The 15,974-nt window shown below is 40.7% G+C and overlaps 1 protein-coding gene across 4 annotated transcripts in view; it reads right to left on the reverse strand.

Annotated features, from left to right (window-relative positions):
* The window catches only part of znfx1 (zinc finger, NFX1-type containing 1), a 56,950-nt gene extending 55,057 nt beyond the window's left edge, over positions 1-1,893 (reverse strand). For 2 of the 4 annotated variants that reach the window (XM_073061614.1, XM_073061611.1), the window contains exon 1: positions 1,558-1,893. The gene's annotated coding sequence lies outside the window, so the exon portion shown is untranslated. Of the gene's footprint in view, positions 1-801; positions 967-1,557 lie in introns of those variants that run through there. The other 2 variants (XM_073061613.1, XM_073061612.1) reach the window with 2 other exon arrangements.
* Positions 1,894-15,974: the final 14,081 nt, after the last annotated feature.

Below are 15,974 nucleotides of genomic sequence, written 5' to 3' on the forward strand. Positions count from 1 at the left end.
GCACGACAAAGTCTTAGAGCTCACCGGAAATGCGGGGGTATAAATGGTGTCCCAATAAGCTGAAATGTTTTTTTTTTGCGTTACTGCACAGATAAATTTACATTAAAATGCACTTAAACATTGTCTTTACTGTCCTCCCTGATAGGACAAAACATGTAATGCCCATAAGGATGATCTGACCTTCACTGAGGGAGCGAATGATAGATAAAGAGGTCACACAATCAACATCGTCAGTTTATACTCTATCTGCGGGCAATTACATACAGAACATCAGAAAATGGCACCAGCTCTCATAGTTTTGGTAAAAGACATGCATCCCCCGGAATATTGTAAGGTAGAGCAAGGAAACTACTTGTAAAATAACGTGACGGTGCAGTAATTCAATGGTGCAATGACATCATTTTCACATCGGTCTGAAAGCATCCATGGGAGAAGAGGTGATTTTACCATGGTGACAACGATTACTACAGACACACAACTAGACGTGCACAACATTTCAACCACAGCACCAATTGGTCAGCTACTTTACCCCCGCATAAGGAAAAAAACAAATACTGTATACAAGCCAATGGATCACTGCAGTTTACGATCGGTCTCCTCCCATTTTGCAGCAATTACGGTAAACAAACAACATAACTTTTAATGAGCCTCTATACCCAATGTTATCAAAGCAAATTCACGGTGTCACATTTGTTGGAAAATGGTTATTTCAAAACCAAAACAGTTTCGAAAACAAACACCGGATTATCGGTAAAATTACATCCTGCAAAACAGGAAGCGAGCGTTTATTTCCATACTCACGTAAAGGTGGCCTTATCTATTTATTGGCTTACCCGGTATGTTGTCAATGTGTTCAAAAAGTTAGGCCATGGGATTGAATGTCAATAGAAAAGATCTGAACAACAAAGGTCCCCCTCTTGTTTCACACTGAAACAAGAATGTGGGCAATGATATTCCCACGCCTGTTTGCGTGAAAATTTATTTCACTAAGAATTATCACGGTGGCCAGGCACACCTCCCTCCTGTTTTGAGTGAGTGAATCAAGTCAACGCAATTTTTGTTTTCTGCACAAGGCTGTTTTGGAAAATCCGATTAAAATACCGAGAAACAGTATATAATAGATCAGCATTTGGGAAATAAAAATGGGTCACCAATCTCCACCCACTTCGTGACATCATCTTCGGCAGAACCTGGACGAGGACGCAACTCGCGTTACATATTCGCGAAGACAGCGCAATTCGGTCACCTTTATAGGGGAAGGGGTACAGGGAGCATTTCCCCAGCAATTCCCCATGGTGTTAAGAAGTCTTTCACTGCAGTTACTTCGTTACAATAATAAACATACTTCCGCGTTCTGTTTGCGCACTTTACTTCCGGAATAACTTTGCCCAGAGTTGACTATTCTGAGTTATTCATGCTTGGGGAGCTTGTCGCTGACAGGAACGCGAAATACATCCATTCCCCTTCATTCCGTTCACCCATTCATGACCCCGAACATTAATCTACAACGAGACAACACTCATCTCCGCCCGTCTTATTGGTTACTGTAGCGCTCACCTTGTCTTGTTTCTGTCCACCTCACTCCTGCTTCGCCTAGCGATTGCGACAGCACTAAAATAAAATAATCAAAATGCCAGTAAACGGATCGCTTCGTCTACTGCCTGTCGGCCAGATTAGTCATAAAGGTCTTCTTGCTATGTCTGATCAGCCGCACAGTCCCCTCCTTTTATAAAGTGGCACTGATTCATCACCGCCCCCATTATCGTCACTTTCGGTTTTCATTCCTCGATTTGGTTTCTGGTATGAAGAAACAGAGCGGCAACCGGATCTGAAAGCCAATCGCATGATCGGCTGAAATCATAGGGCGATCGTTTAGCTAAAGGCGGATCCCGTCTCCGCAGCGGCTGATGCCGAATCGCTGGTTTCATCCGGGTAAAAGCAGATGCAGCTTGGCTTAAAATAAGCAGTTGACTAGAAAAACAAAATACCGAGAACCGTAATAGTGCAGTTAATCTATTTCTCAATGTGTTATAATTGAAAATTAAAAAAAGACAAAGGAGGTACCTTAGTCTGAAGACCCACGCACGGTTCAGTGGAACAGGTTCTCTCCCCCCCCCCCCCGTCATCAAATTTCTGAACAATTCATGAATCCATGAATACTAGCTCATTATTCCTTAGTTGCATTTTTATTTATTTTGCAAGTTACAGTAATTTAATGTTTCTTTGCTGCCACAAAAAAATAATTCACATTATAATAAACCCGATTCTGAAAACCTTTTGCGACATCAATGCAAGATCTGCCTTGACATTGCGTCGCCTGAGGATATCAAAATATATACACAAACAAATAATATTTATAACCTCCCATAGTTTCAAGTTCCATGGAATAAGAACGTGCACTGTCATTTATATTGTGCCTATCGCAGCGGGCGTTACAGAAATGTAGTAGTTTTGGAGGTGGGACTATCGTTATAATATCGTTTTGAGGAAGTGGAGAGGCTCCAGAAGGACTGAGAACGATTCGGAGAATGGGCAAAGAAAGCGGCAGGTGGAATACAGTGTCAGGAAGAGATTGGTCATGCACTTTGGCAGAAGAAATAAAAGCCTAGATTTTTTCTAAATGGAGAGAAAATTCAAAGATCTGAGGCACAAAGGGACTTGGGTGCTTGTGCAAGATTCCCTAAAGATTACCTTGCAGGTTAAGTCGGTGATGAGGAAGGCAAATGCAATGTTGGCATTCATTTCAAGAGGACTAAAATATAAAAACAAGGTTGTAATGCTGAGGTTTTCCATGGAGAGACCTCACATGGAGTATTGCAAACAGTTTTGGGCTCCTTATCGTAGAAAGGATGTTCTAACACTGGAGAGGCTTCAAAGCAGGTTCACGAAAACGGGATCCCACTACCAAGCACATCTTTCCCGCCCCCCTCTTTCTGCTTTCCGCAGGAATCGCTCCCTACACAACTCCCTTGTTCACTCGTCCTCCCCATCCCTTCCCACCGATCTCCCTCCTGGCACTTATCCTTGTAAGTGGAACAAGTGCTACACCCGCCCTTACACTTCCCCCCCTCACCACCATTCAGGGCCCCAAACAGTCCTTCCAGGTGAGGCGACACTTCACCTGTGAGTCGGCTGGTGTGGTATACTGCATCCGATGCTCCCGGTGTGGCCTTTTATATATTGGGGAGACCTGACGCAGACTGGGAGACCATTTCGCTGAACACCTACACTCGGTCCGCCAGAGAAAGCAGGATCTCCCAGTGGCCACACATTTTAATTCCACGTCCCATTCCCATTCTGATATATCTATCCATGGCCTCCTCTACTGTTAAAATGAATCCAAACTCAGGTTGGAGGAACAACACCTTATATACCAGCTGGGTAGCCTCCAACCTGATGGCATGAACATTGACTTCTCTAACTTCCGTTAATGCCCCTCCTCCCCTTCTTACCCCATCCCTGACATATTTAGTTGTTTGTTTTTTTCTCTCTCTCTGCCCATCACTCTGCCTGTTCTCCATCTCCCTCTGGTGCTCCACCACCCCCCCACCTTTCTCCCGAGGCCTCTTGTCCCATGATCCTTTCCTTTCTCCAGCTCTGTATCCCTTTTGCCAATCACCTTTCCAGCTCTTAGCTTCACCCCAACCCCTCCAGTCTTCTCCTATCATTTTGCATTTCCCCCTCCCCCCACTACTTTCAAATCTCTTACTATCTTTCCTTTCAGTTAGTCCTGACGAAGGGTTTCGGCTCGAAACGGCGACAGTGCTTCTCCCTATAGATGCTACCTGTCCTGCTGTGTTCCACCAGCATTTTGTGTGTGTTGTTTGAATTTCCAGCATCTGCAGATTTCCTCGTGCTTGCTTACAAAAATGATTCCAGTATTGAGCAGCTTGTCATCTGAAGAGCACCTGATGGTTCTGGGCCCGTATTCACTGGAATTCAGAACAAAGAGGGATGACCTAATTGAAGCCTATCTAATGTTGAAAGGCCTAAAGAGAGTGGATGTGGAGAAGATGTTTCCTGTGGTGGGAGAGTCTAGGACCAGATGACATAGCCTCAAAATAGAGGGACATCATTTTAGAACAGCGGTGAAGAGGTATTTCTTTTGCTAGAGCATGGTGTATCTGTTGAAATCATTGCCACAGGTGGCTGTGGAGACCAAGTCATTGGGTACATGTAAAGCAGAGGCTAATAGGTTCGTGATTAGTCAGGACATGAGGGGATATGGGGAGAAGACAGGAGATTGAGCTGAGAGGGAAAATTGATCAGCCATGATGAAATGGCGGAGCAGACTCAATGGGCCAAGTAATCTAATTCTGTTCCTATTGTCTTTTAGTAACTGCAATCACATTTGCTACACAGAATTCATAAATAGAAATGAGTGATAGGAATGACCAATATATCTATTTTTGGTAATATTGACTTAGGGCATGAATATTGGCTACAAGAAGGGAAACTCTGTTTTTCAGTGAGTTAAACCGGCGCGAAGAGTTTAAAAGGAGACAGGTTTTTCATTAGCGGTTTGATCGAGGGATGACTGTGCAAGTGTGTGGACATCAGCGAGTAAGACCGGCACGAAGTTTAAAAGGAGACAGCTTGGCATCAGAGCAGCGGGTGACGGAGTAGAGGGAGACAGAGTAGGAGAGCTTTGGTTCAATGGGGCTTCGGTGATAACAGATCGAGGCCAGGTAGGTTATCCATGAAGAATAGAAACAGGAAATATATGTGAGGCCGGTGTTCTGTACTGGGTGTCAGATATGGGAAGTCTGGGAGACTCCTAGCCTCCCGGACAGCCACATCTGTGCCAGGTGCATTGAGTTGCAGCTCCTTAGGGACTGGGTTAGGGAACTGGAAATGCAGCTCAATGACCTTCGTCTGGTCAGGGAAAGTGAGGAGGTGACAGAGAGGAGCTATAGGCAGGTTGTCACACCGGGGCCTCAGGAGACAGATAAGTGGCTAACAGTCAGGAGAGGGAAGGGCAAGAGGCAGATACGAGAGCAGTCCTGTGAGTGTCCCCTCAGCAATAAGTACTCCTGTTTGAGTACTGTTGGGGATGGATTACCTGAGGGAAGTAACAGTGGCCGCGCCTCTGACACAGACCATCCAATAGTAACAGGGACATAGAGGAGCGGATGGGGAGACAGATTCTGGAAAGGTGTAATAATAACAGGATAGTTGTGGTGGGAGATCTTAATTTCCCAAATATTGATTGGCATCTCCCTAGAGTGAGGGGTTTATATGGGGTAAAGTTTGTTAGGTGTGTTCAGGAAGTTTTCCTGACACAATATGTAGATAGGCCTACAAGAGGAGAGGCTGTACTTGATCTGGTTTTGGGAAATGAACCTGGTCAGGTGTCAGGTCTCTCAGTGGTAGAGCATTTTGGAGATAGTGATCGCAATTCTATCTCCTTCACCATAGCTTTGGAGAGAGATAGGAACAGACAAGTTAGGAAAGTGTTTAATTGGAGTAAGGAGAAATAGAAAGCTATCAGGCAGGAAATTGGATGCATAAATTGGGAACAGATGCTCTCAGGGAAATTACGGCAGAAATGTGGCAAATGTTCAGGGAATATTTGTGTGGTGTTCTGCATTGGTATTTTCCAATGAGACAGGGAAAGGATGGTACGGTACAGGAACTGTGTGTACAAAGGCTGTAGAAAATCTAGTGAAGAAGAAAAGAAAATTTTACAAATGGTTCAAAAAACTAAGTAATGATAAAGATCTAGAAGGTCATAAGGTTAGCAGGAAGGAGCTTAAGAATTAAATTTGGAGAGCCAGAAGGGGCCATGAGAAGGCCTTGGTGAGCAGGATTAAGGAAAACCCCAAGGCATTCTACAAGTATGTGAAGAGCAAGAGGATAATACATGAGAGAATAGGACCAATCAAGCGTGACAGTGGAAAAGTGTGTATGGCACCGGAGGAGATAGCAGAGGTACTTAATGAAAACTTTGCTTCAGTATTCACTGAAGGACCTTGGCGATTGTAGGGATGATTTACAGCAGATTGAAAAGCTTGAACATATAGACGTTAAGAAAGAGGATTTGCTGGAGCTTTTAGAAAGTATCAAGTTGGATAAGTCTCCGGGACCAGACAAGATGTACCCCAGACTCCTGTGGGAGATGAGGGAGGAGATTGCTGAGTCTCTGGCAATGATCTTTGCATCATCAATGGAAAAGAGAGGTTCTGCAGATGTTATTCCTTCATTCAAGAAAGGGAGTAGAGATAGCCCAGGAAATTATAGACCAGTCTTAGTTCAGTTGTTGGTAATTTGATGGAAATGATCCTGACAGGCAGGATTTATGAACATTTGGAGAGATATAATATGGTTAGGAATAGTCAGCATGGCTTTGTCAAAGGCAGGCCATGCCTTACGAGCCTGGTTGAATTTTTTAAGGATGTGACTGAACACATCGATGAAGGTAGAGCAGTAGGTGTAGTGTAAATGGATTGAGAAAGTAAGGAGGCAAGGGATCCCAGGGGACATTGCTTTGTGGATCCAGAACTGGCTTGCCCACAGAAGGCAAAGAGTGGTTGTAAACGGGTCATATTCTGCATCGAGGTCGGTCACCAGTGGAGTGCCTCAGGGATCTGTTCTGGGACCCTTACTCTTCCTGATTTTCATAAATGTCCTGGATGAGGAAGTGGAGGGATGGGTTAGTAAGTTAGCTGATGAAACAAAGGTTGGAGGTGTTGTGGATAGTGTGGAGGGCTGTCAGAGCTTACAGCGGGACATTGATAGGAAAATGTTATAGTTAAAGGAAAATGGAAGAGGGATAGCTGTAACAGAATATTTCTGCTAGCGTGAGGCAGAATTGCTGCAGTTGTTGAAGCCACCTCATTGACAGTCAGAGAGAGTGAAAGAAAACACAGGCATAGGAGCTATGAAATGCAGCTCAAAGCTGCAGAAAATGTCCAATAGAAAAGGCAGTGTCCACCGAGAGAGAAACATCAAGTGCATATTCCAAGAAGTGGCCAGTTTTTATATAAACTGAGAATGCGAATATCCTGACGTTGCTGAATTTGATACCGCATCCCAAAGCTTGCAATATGCTTGGAAAAAGGTAAGGTACTGGAGATTTCCTGGTGGTGGCTGATGGAGTAACAGCAATCTCCCATTGCTCCAACTGTAATTATCTTACTACTTCCAACCTGTCTTAAAACTTCCTTTTTAAGTGTGATATTTTTTCATTATGGCTACATCAAAGGGTGGCAGAGGTACTAAAAAGGATGATCCCCCTGCTTCTTTGGATTCTATTATGGATTTGCTGCAAAGTCATACATGAGAAGCCTCTGAGAAGTTTCAGCAATTCAGCTCTGAATTTAAACAAATAGAGGGTAAATTGGATTCTATTCAGCAAACTCTTAATGAACACGATAAATGTATGAAAAACAATGAAGCAATGTTGTCATCTCTGGAAACAGAAGTGGATGAATTGCAACACACACAAAATGCTGGTAGAACACAGCAGGCTAGGCAGCATCTATAGGGAGAAGCGATGTCGACGTCTCGGCCCGAAACGTCGACAGCGCTTCTCCCTATAGATGCTGCTTAGCCTGCTGTGTTCTACCAGCATTTTGTGTGTGTTGTTGTTTGAATTTCCAGCATCTGCAGATTTCCTCGTGTTTGCTGGATGAATTGCAAAAGCTTTGTGAAAAGCAATCGAAGTCCGATGAAAAGTTAAGACAGAAGATTATCAACATAGACAATAGAAGTAGAAGGAACAATCGGGGTCTCGAAGAATTAATCAAAGGTAATCATCCTATGGAGTTCTTAGCAAACTTTCTGCAAGAATTATTTCCAGAAATTTTGGCATCTTTGCCTATGATTGATTGAGTTCACAGGACTCCTCTGTTTACACCTCCTAACAGAGATAGACCAAGATCAGTAATAATATGTTTTCATGAATTTAAAACAAAGGAACTGTTAATACGCGAATCTCATCGAAGAGGCATGATTGATTATCATGGCAGCAAGATTAGAATAGTTGAAGATTACTCGCCTGAGGTTATGCAGGAACATGCTAAGTTCAAAGAAGTTATGTCTGAGTTTTTTAGCAAGGGTTTTAAACCCTCCCTTCACTATCCAGCTCATCTCAGAATCACACTTAAAAATGGCTCTTTCAACTGGTTTCGATCAACTGCTGAAGCACAAAGATTTTTAAAATCCGAAGGCTAGCTGTTTAGTTTGTCCTTACACGAAGACACAAAATTAAATGAGAAACTTTTAATTTGCTAATCCCATCAAAGGGGCATGATTTGTTATAGGGTGGACTATTAGATTCTCGAAGACTATTCACTTGAGGTAATGCAGGAATGTGCTAAGTTTAAACAAGCTTTGTTGGAATTTTTTAACAAGGGTTTTAACCCGTCCCTTGGCTACCCAGTTTGACTGAGAATCTCATTAAAAATGGACCCTTTGAATGGTTTCGTTTGAATGCTGAAGCATAAAAGATTTTTTTTAATTTGAAAGCTAACTGCTAAGCCTGTTTTTTCATGAAGATATAAGATTAAATCTTTAATATCTTTCTGTATGAATAATGGTATCTTTTACTTTTGGTAAACCTTTGTAACTAATTTCATTTGTATTTTTTTAATACCGTATTTTTGGTATACAAGAATTGAATTTGTCTAGATATTGTTTAGTTTAGCTTGGAATATAAACAACCTTGAATCTAATTGGAGTGATCAACAGGCTTTTTGCGGGGTGGGGTTCTCCGTAGTTGTAGATGCCGGCTTTCTATTGGTCGGTTTTCCTTCTTTGGGAGGTGGGCAGGGGGATGGTTTTTTTCTCAGCTGTTTTCGAATTTTTTTTAGCCAATCTTTGGCTTGGTTACCATTTGTCAAGGTTTATGGATTGGTTTTAACTTTCATTTTCACCCTTCCTTTAAATAATACTAAAAATGGACCAAACTATTAATTTACTCAGTTTTAACATGAAAGGGTTAAATCACCCTGTTAAACGTAAAAAGATTTTTACTTATATTAGAAAATTTAAGGTCCTATTATTTTTTTTTGCGAGAAACTCACATACGTAAATGTGATAATCTACGTTTTTTTAGCTGTTGGAACGTATTTTGTTTTCATTCGCCTTTTCAGGCCAAATCTAGAGGAGTTTCGATTCTTATAAATAATACGCTTTCCTTTGTCCAACACAAAGTAATGTCTGATACTAATGGAGGTTTTGTTATAGTTTCAGGAAAACTAGATAATAAATGAATATTATTTGCCAACGTGTATATCCCACATGTTGATGATCCAGGATTCTTTGAGCATTTTTTTTTTCGTTTTTACCAGATATGAGTCTTTATTCTTTGGTGATGGGAAGAGATTTTAACTGTTGGCTAGATCCAGTTTTAGACTGACCATCTTCTAAACCAGCATCTCCTAATAAATCAGCTTTGTTTATTCAATCTTTTTTATTGAAAAGTGGAATTGTTGATATTTGGCATTTCTTACATCCTTTAGATAGGGTGTATTCATTTTTTTCCCATGTTCATCATACATATTCCAGGATTGATTATTTTTTATTGATCGTCAAACAATTTCATCAGTTCGTTCCTGTGAATATAAAGAGATTGCTGTTTCAGATGATGCTCCTGTATTTCTATCTCTAAATCTCCCTGGTCTTCCTCAAACAAACAGTATTTGGCATTTTAATACAACTTTGTTATCTGATAAGGAATTTTTAAAATTTCTAGAGAGGCATATTATTTTGTTTTTTGAAGAGAATAAAAAGGAAGAGACTTCTAATCTTATTGTATGGGATACTTCCAAGGCCTATATTAAAGGACAAATTATTTCTTATACTGCGAGTGTTAAGAATAAAGCTAATAAAGAAAAAATTGAATTAGCCAATCAATTGAAACAATTAGATCAAAAATATGCTATAGCTCCAGATCCTGTTTTATATAAAAGACATGTTGAAGTTAAAACTAAATACAATCTTCTGTTAACATATCCAATTGAAACTCAACTTCTTAAGATAAAACTCAATTTTACATTCACGGAGATAAATCAGGCAAAGTATTGGCCAACCAATTAAAAACTTCTATAGTTAAATGACAAATTAAAGAAATTTTCAAAACTAATGGTGACAGGACAACTGATCACTCTGAAATAAATGACACTTTAAAGAATTCTATTCTGAACTTTATAGTTCTGATTCCCCTAAAGATAATACTTTAATGAATAATTTACTAGATCAATTAAGTATCCCTGCATTTTCTGCAGATAACTGTAAACAGATGGATCAACCCATTTCTTATGAGGAAACTGCCAACGCTATACATTCATTACACTCAGGAAAGGCTCTCGGTCCAGATGGATTTTCTGGAGAATTTTATAAGACTTTTTCTTCATTAATTAAACCACAGTTACACTTATTCTTTTTGGATTCTTTCAAATTGGGTAGCTTGCCTCAATCTTTCTATGAAGCTTCGATTTTGCTTATTCTAAAGAAGAACAAGGACCCAACTGAATGCTCTTCATATAGGCCAATTTCATTACTCAATTTTGATACTAAAATCCTTTCTAAAGTTCTGGCTCGTAGGATTGAAAATATTCTACCTTCTATTATTTCTGATGATCAGACTGGATTTATTAAAAACCAACATTCCCATTTTAATATACGCCGTGTATTAAATGTTATTTACTCTCCCTCCCCGGAGATATCAGAATGTGTGATATCCTTAAATGCCGAGAAGGCCTTTGATCGGGCTGAATAGAATTATTTATTTAAACCTTTAGAAAAATTTAATTTTGGACCAGATTTTACTCAATGGATTAAATTACTTTATGTCCTTCTGCTTGGGTTGTTACTAATTTTCAAAATTCCAAACCATTTAAATTTCATCGAAGAACTAGCCAAAGCTGTCCGTTGAACCCTTTGCTTTTTGATCTAGCTTTAGAACCTCTTGCCATTGCTTTTTGAGAATCTAATGATATCTGTGGTATTTTAAGTAGAGGAATTACTCACAAAATTTCACTTTACGCTGATGATATATTGCCGTTTATCTCTATTGTTGAGACCTCGTTACCTTGCGTACTTTCTTTACCCTCCCGTTCTAGCCAGTTTTCAGGATATAAATTGAACCTACATAAGAGTGAATTATTTCCTTTAAATAATTTGATATCAATTGATACTAATCTCCCTTTTAAAGTTAGGAATCAATTCACTTATTTGGGTGTAACACTCACTAAGAATTACAAACACCTGTTTAAAGAAAACTTTCTTACTTTATTGAATCATGTAAAAAGGATATCATTAAATTGGTCACCTCTTTCAATATCGTTGATTAGATGAATTAATTCTATTAAAATGAATATTCTACCTAAATTTATGTATCTTTTTCAGGCTTTACCTGTTTTTATTCCTAAATCTTTTTTTGACTCTCTTGATTCTGTTTTATCCTCTTATATATGAAAAATAAACATCCTCATTTAAATAAAATTCATCTTCAAAAATCTAAAAAGACTGGAGGTTTTGCCTTATCTAATTTTAGGTTTTATTACTGAGCAGTTAATATACAATATCTTATGTTTTGGCTATATTATATTAATAGTGTAGATTGTCCGGTATGGATTTCTTTCGAAGCTAACTCTGTTAATAAATTTTCTATTATTTCTCTTCTTGGATCATCACTTCCTTTATCTGTAAGTAAACTAACTGATAATTTAATAGTTAAACATACTCTGAGGATCTGGATACAATTTAGAAAACACTTTGGTTTATTGAGATTTTTCCTTTCAAGTCCTATTTATTCTAATTTTTTTAAACCCTCCATGACCAATTTAGTTTTTAAAGAATGGGACAGGTTGGGTATTAAATGTTTTTTGGATCTGATCGTTGGAGGAAACCTTTTCTCATTTGAGCAATTGTCAGCTAAATATAGCTTACCCAAAACTCAATTTTTTAGATATTTACAAATCAGAGACTTTTTAAGATCCCAATTTTGTACTTTTCCTATATGCTCAGATAAGAACCTACTAGACGTAATTTTCAGTTTGACACCTTTTCATAATGGTTCAATATCTAATATTTATGGCATGTTGCTGGAGACGAGGAATGTTCCTTTAGACAAAATTAAGAATCTCTACGAACAAGATTTACAGACATCAATATCTGAGGAAACTTGGAAAGAAATTTTTAAACTGGTTAATACTTTATCGCTATCTGCTCATCATTCCCTCATACAATTTAAGGTGGTACATAGAGCTCATATGACTAAGGATAAGCTATCTTGTTTTTATTCAGATATATCTCCCTACTGTGACAGATGTAATATTGGGAAGCTTCATTAATTCATATGTTTTGGACTTGAAACTAACCCCCTGCTTTCTGGTACCATTCGAAATTGGGAGTATTATCAACCCCTTGGCGGTCCGACTCAAACTACCCAAATCTATGGCATTCCATGATTCCCAATTGAAGTCGGTATTTATTAGCCCTCTATGTCCTCCTGCCGAACCGCCTCCACCCGCCCGTATCATTGATGACCACCCAGCGTACACCGTCCGGCGAATACTGGATGTGCGTCGCCGAGGCAGGGGTCTCCAGTACCTGGCCAGTTGGGAGGGATACAGCCCGGAGGAACCATTCCTGGATTCCCCGTTCCTTCATCTTGGACCCTTCCCTCATCTGGGATTTCCATCGGGACAATCCGGACAAGCCTGGTGGATCGCCTGGAGGCTCCCGTGGGGGGGGGGGGGGTTACTGTCATGGTCCCGATCGTTTATTCCCTATCTTGCTCCCATTTGCTTCTAATTCGCTTTGATGACAGCACACCTGGTTTCCATCAAGAAATGCAGTGTAAGAACTCCGGCATCACAGGCACTAGTCGCCAGTTCATTGGTCTTCTTCCTGTGAGTAAACTATGTTTTCCGACTGCTTAGAGCCGTTTGTTCTAAGTTTAGCTCCTGTTTCAAGGTTTACCTATGAGACTCCGTTTCTCTGAGTCAAGGCTCCGTGTCAAGATCCCTCCTGCTTGCTGTTTGGCATTTATGCCCGTGTAGACATCCAAACTCAATCTCTGTGCCTGTCTCCTGCACTTGGGTTCGCTTCCTTTGCTCCTTGTAACAAGCTTTGGCCACCTTTTTTTTAAAAAGTTATTTATTTATTGATTGATTGATTAGTTGGCTGGCCACCTTGTTATAGGAAAGTTGCAGTTGTTAGGTACCAGCAGCAATAGATCACACACTAATGTTAAGACTACTATCTTTATTAGTATCTACTCAATATATAGAAACTTAAACGAAATAAACAGAAATTAACAGTGTTATGCGTATATATGTAGCTCCCAAACTTTCAAGCTTAGGAACAATTCTTAAAGTCTTAAGAAGGTAAAGTAGAAAAGTTTAGTAATCCCCAAAGTAAATGATGGGAGAGATTTGTAATCCAAGGTGAAATGTAGAGAGAAGGCGATAACACTGAATTCCACAAGATCCCAACTGGGTAAACAGAATAACAGTCATTGAAGATTGTGTCCGTTGAGTCGTTCTGAAAATCACTTAGAAATATCGCCAGGTGACACTCACGGGAGTGTCGACTTCAAGTGGTTACCACAGAACACCCCGATTCCAGGTAAGGGGCCAACAGAAGTGATACAGTCACACATCCATTGTGCACCGCGTGCCGATAATCAGCCCAACTTGTGGGCCTGGGAGAGTATGGAACTCCCAGTCTTACGAAGGCAGCAACAAACTGAAATTCCAACAGCTTTCCAGTCTCTCTCTCGGTTTAAGTCTGCAGCAGACTGCTGCAGCTTGTGACTGATGTCATAGTCCCGCCTCACTCAGGCGCTCTTAAAGTAACACTCACAGTAGGAGCCTGCGTTTTTCATAACACAGTTAAACTGTAAAGAGTGCAGAAAAGGGTGACAAAGATGTCACATGGACTGAGTTATAGGGAGAGATTAGTTAGGCTAGGTGTTTGTTTTTTGGACTGTAGGAGAATGATGAGTGACGATATTGAGGATTATAAAATCTTAAGGGGCATTGATAAGGTGAATTGTAGCCATTTTTTCCCCAGAGTAGAAGTACCCAAATCCAGGGGGCATAGAATCACAGTGCGGGGGAAAAATTTAAATGTGACTTGTGGGGGCAGCATTTTCATGCTGAGTATATGGAATAAGCTGCCAGAGAAAGTGGCTGAGGCAGGGACGTAGCATCATTTGGACAGGTACGTACAGGGGGCAGAGCTTAGGGGAATATGGGCTGAATGCAGGAGACTGCAACTCGGTACGTAAGCACCATGGTTGGCATGGACATGTGGGTCAAACGTCTGTGTTCATGCTATGTGGCTCCATGAGTGGGTGATTGCTTCTCCTTGCTGGGAAGGGGTTAGGTAGGTGGTAGCATGTAGAACCAGGAGACACAGTCTGTGTCTATGTCACAAGACATTTAGAACTAATGTTGTTTTAAATTTAGAGATACAATGTGGAACGGGCCCTTCTAGCCCAGTAACCCACCTATTTAACCCTAGCCTAATCACAGGGCAATTAACAGTGACCAATTAACCAACTAACTGGCACGTCTTTGGACTGCGGGAGGAAACCGGAGCACCTGGAGGATACCCACACATTCATGGGGAGGACATACATGCTTCTTACAGACAGCTTTGGAATTGAACTCCGAAGTCCGACACCCTGAGCTGTAACAGCATCACGCTAAAAGCTGTATGACTGTGAAAGCCCCCACAGATGAGGAGAAAACACTCCCATTAAGTCGTTAAATGTAATATGATGTCTCAATGCTTGCAACATCCTTAATGACAAGATGTTGTTCCTCGAGTTTACATTGGGCATTGTTGGCCAAGTTATTGCATATAATATAAAATGAAATGGATGGATTTCTAAACATGAAAGCAATCAACCAGGAAGGAAGAACGTTGATGTCTTTAGAGACAATGTCTTATAGTGGTACAGCCATGATCAAGTTGAATAACAGAGCATGCTCAAAGGGCCAAGTGGATTGCTATTGCTCCCATTTTTTACGTTGCCATATTTCAACTGTAATCTCATCTATCTGTTCTGAACTGCCTCATAAGGAAGAAAGAGCATATATTTAACATATAGCAAACCTGCTCACAACATGGCTGTAAAACACTATTCATTTCCTTGTTTAGTGCACAGTAGAAAGCAATAAAGACATCTAAAAACACACACACACAATGCTGGAGGAATTCAGCAGGCCAGGCAGCATCTATGGAAAAGAGTACAGTCGATGTTTTGAGCCAACACCCTTCAGTGGGAACTTCGGTGTTTTCCTTTATCATGTCTGTAACGTTCTCCTAATTTTCACTACAGTATTGGTAATCATGCAAGTGGAGACCCAGGAATACTGTTGCACTCAAAAGTAGAAGGATTCCTCAGTGATGTTTCTGTAACAATTTTGTTTTACCAGTCGGGGCGGTCACCCTGAACTGAATCCCTGAACCTGGTGGACCAGTGAACCACTCTTAGTCTGGCCTCTACCTTTTGACCTGTTTGGCATGGATGATCCTACCAAGAGCCAAAGCATAAAGCCCTGACTCCAGCCAACATAGCTCTCCAGATCATTGAGGCATGCAAGCCTCCAGACCACGAGAAGGTTGTGGCCCTCTTGGAAGAGAGGGCAAAAGGCAGTTCCTAAAATGTTGAGTATGGTGTCTCATTTTCTACATAATGATGAATTTACTGTTCATTCTCAGTTCTCTTTGAAAAGTTATAATCTTCCATTTTCCTGTATATATTAAATTACTGGGCTACTTCATGTTATAGGAGTTGATCCTGTACCTCCTCCCTGATGGTAGTAACGAGAAGAAGCCTGACCCAGGTAGTGAGGGTTCTTAAAGATGTCACCGATGGAGGGCAAGCTTGTGATGGAGCTGCAACACACACAAAATGCTGGAGGAACTTGGCAGGCCTCTGCCCTGGTCTCAGCCCAAAAGGTCGACTGTACTTTTTTCCCATAAATGCTGCCTGGCCTGTTCAGTTCCTC

The sequence above is a fragment of the Hemitrygon akajei genome, chromosome 11 (assembly GCF_048418815.1).
Source record: "Hemitrygon akajei chromosome 11, sHemAka1.3, whole genome shotgun sequence".
NCBI lineage: Eukaryota > Metazoa > Chordata > Chondrichthyes > Myliobatiformes > Dasyatidae > Hemitrygon > Hemitrygon akajei.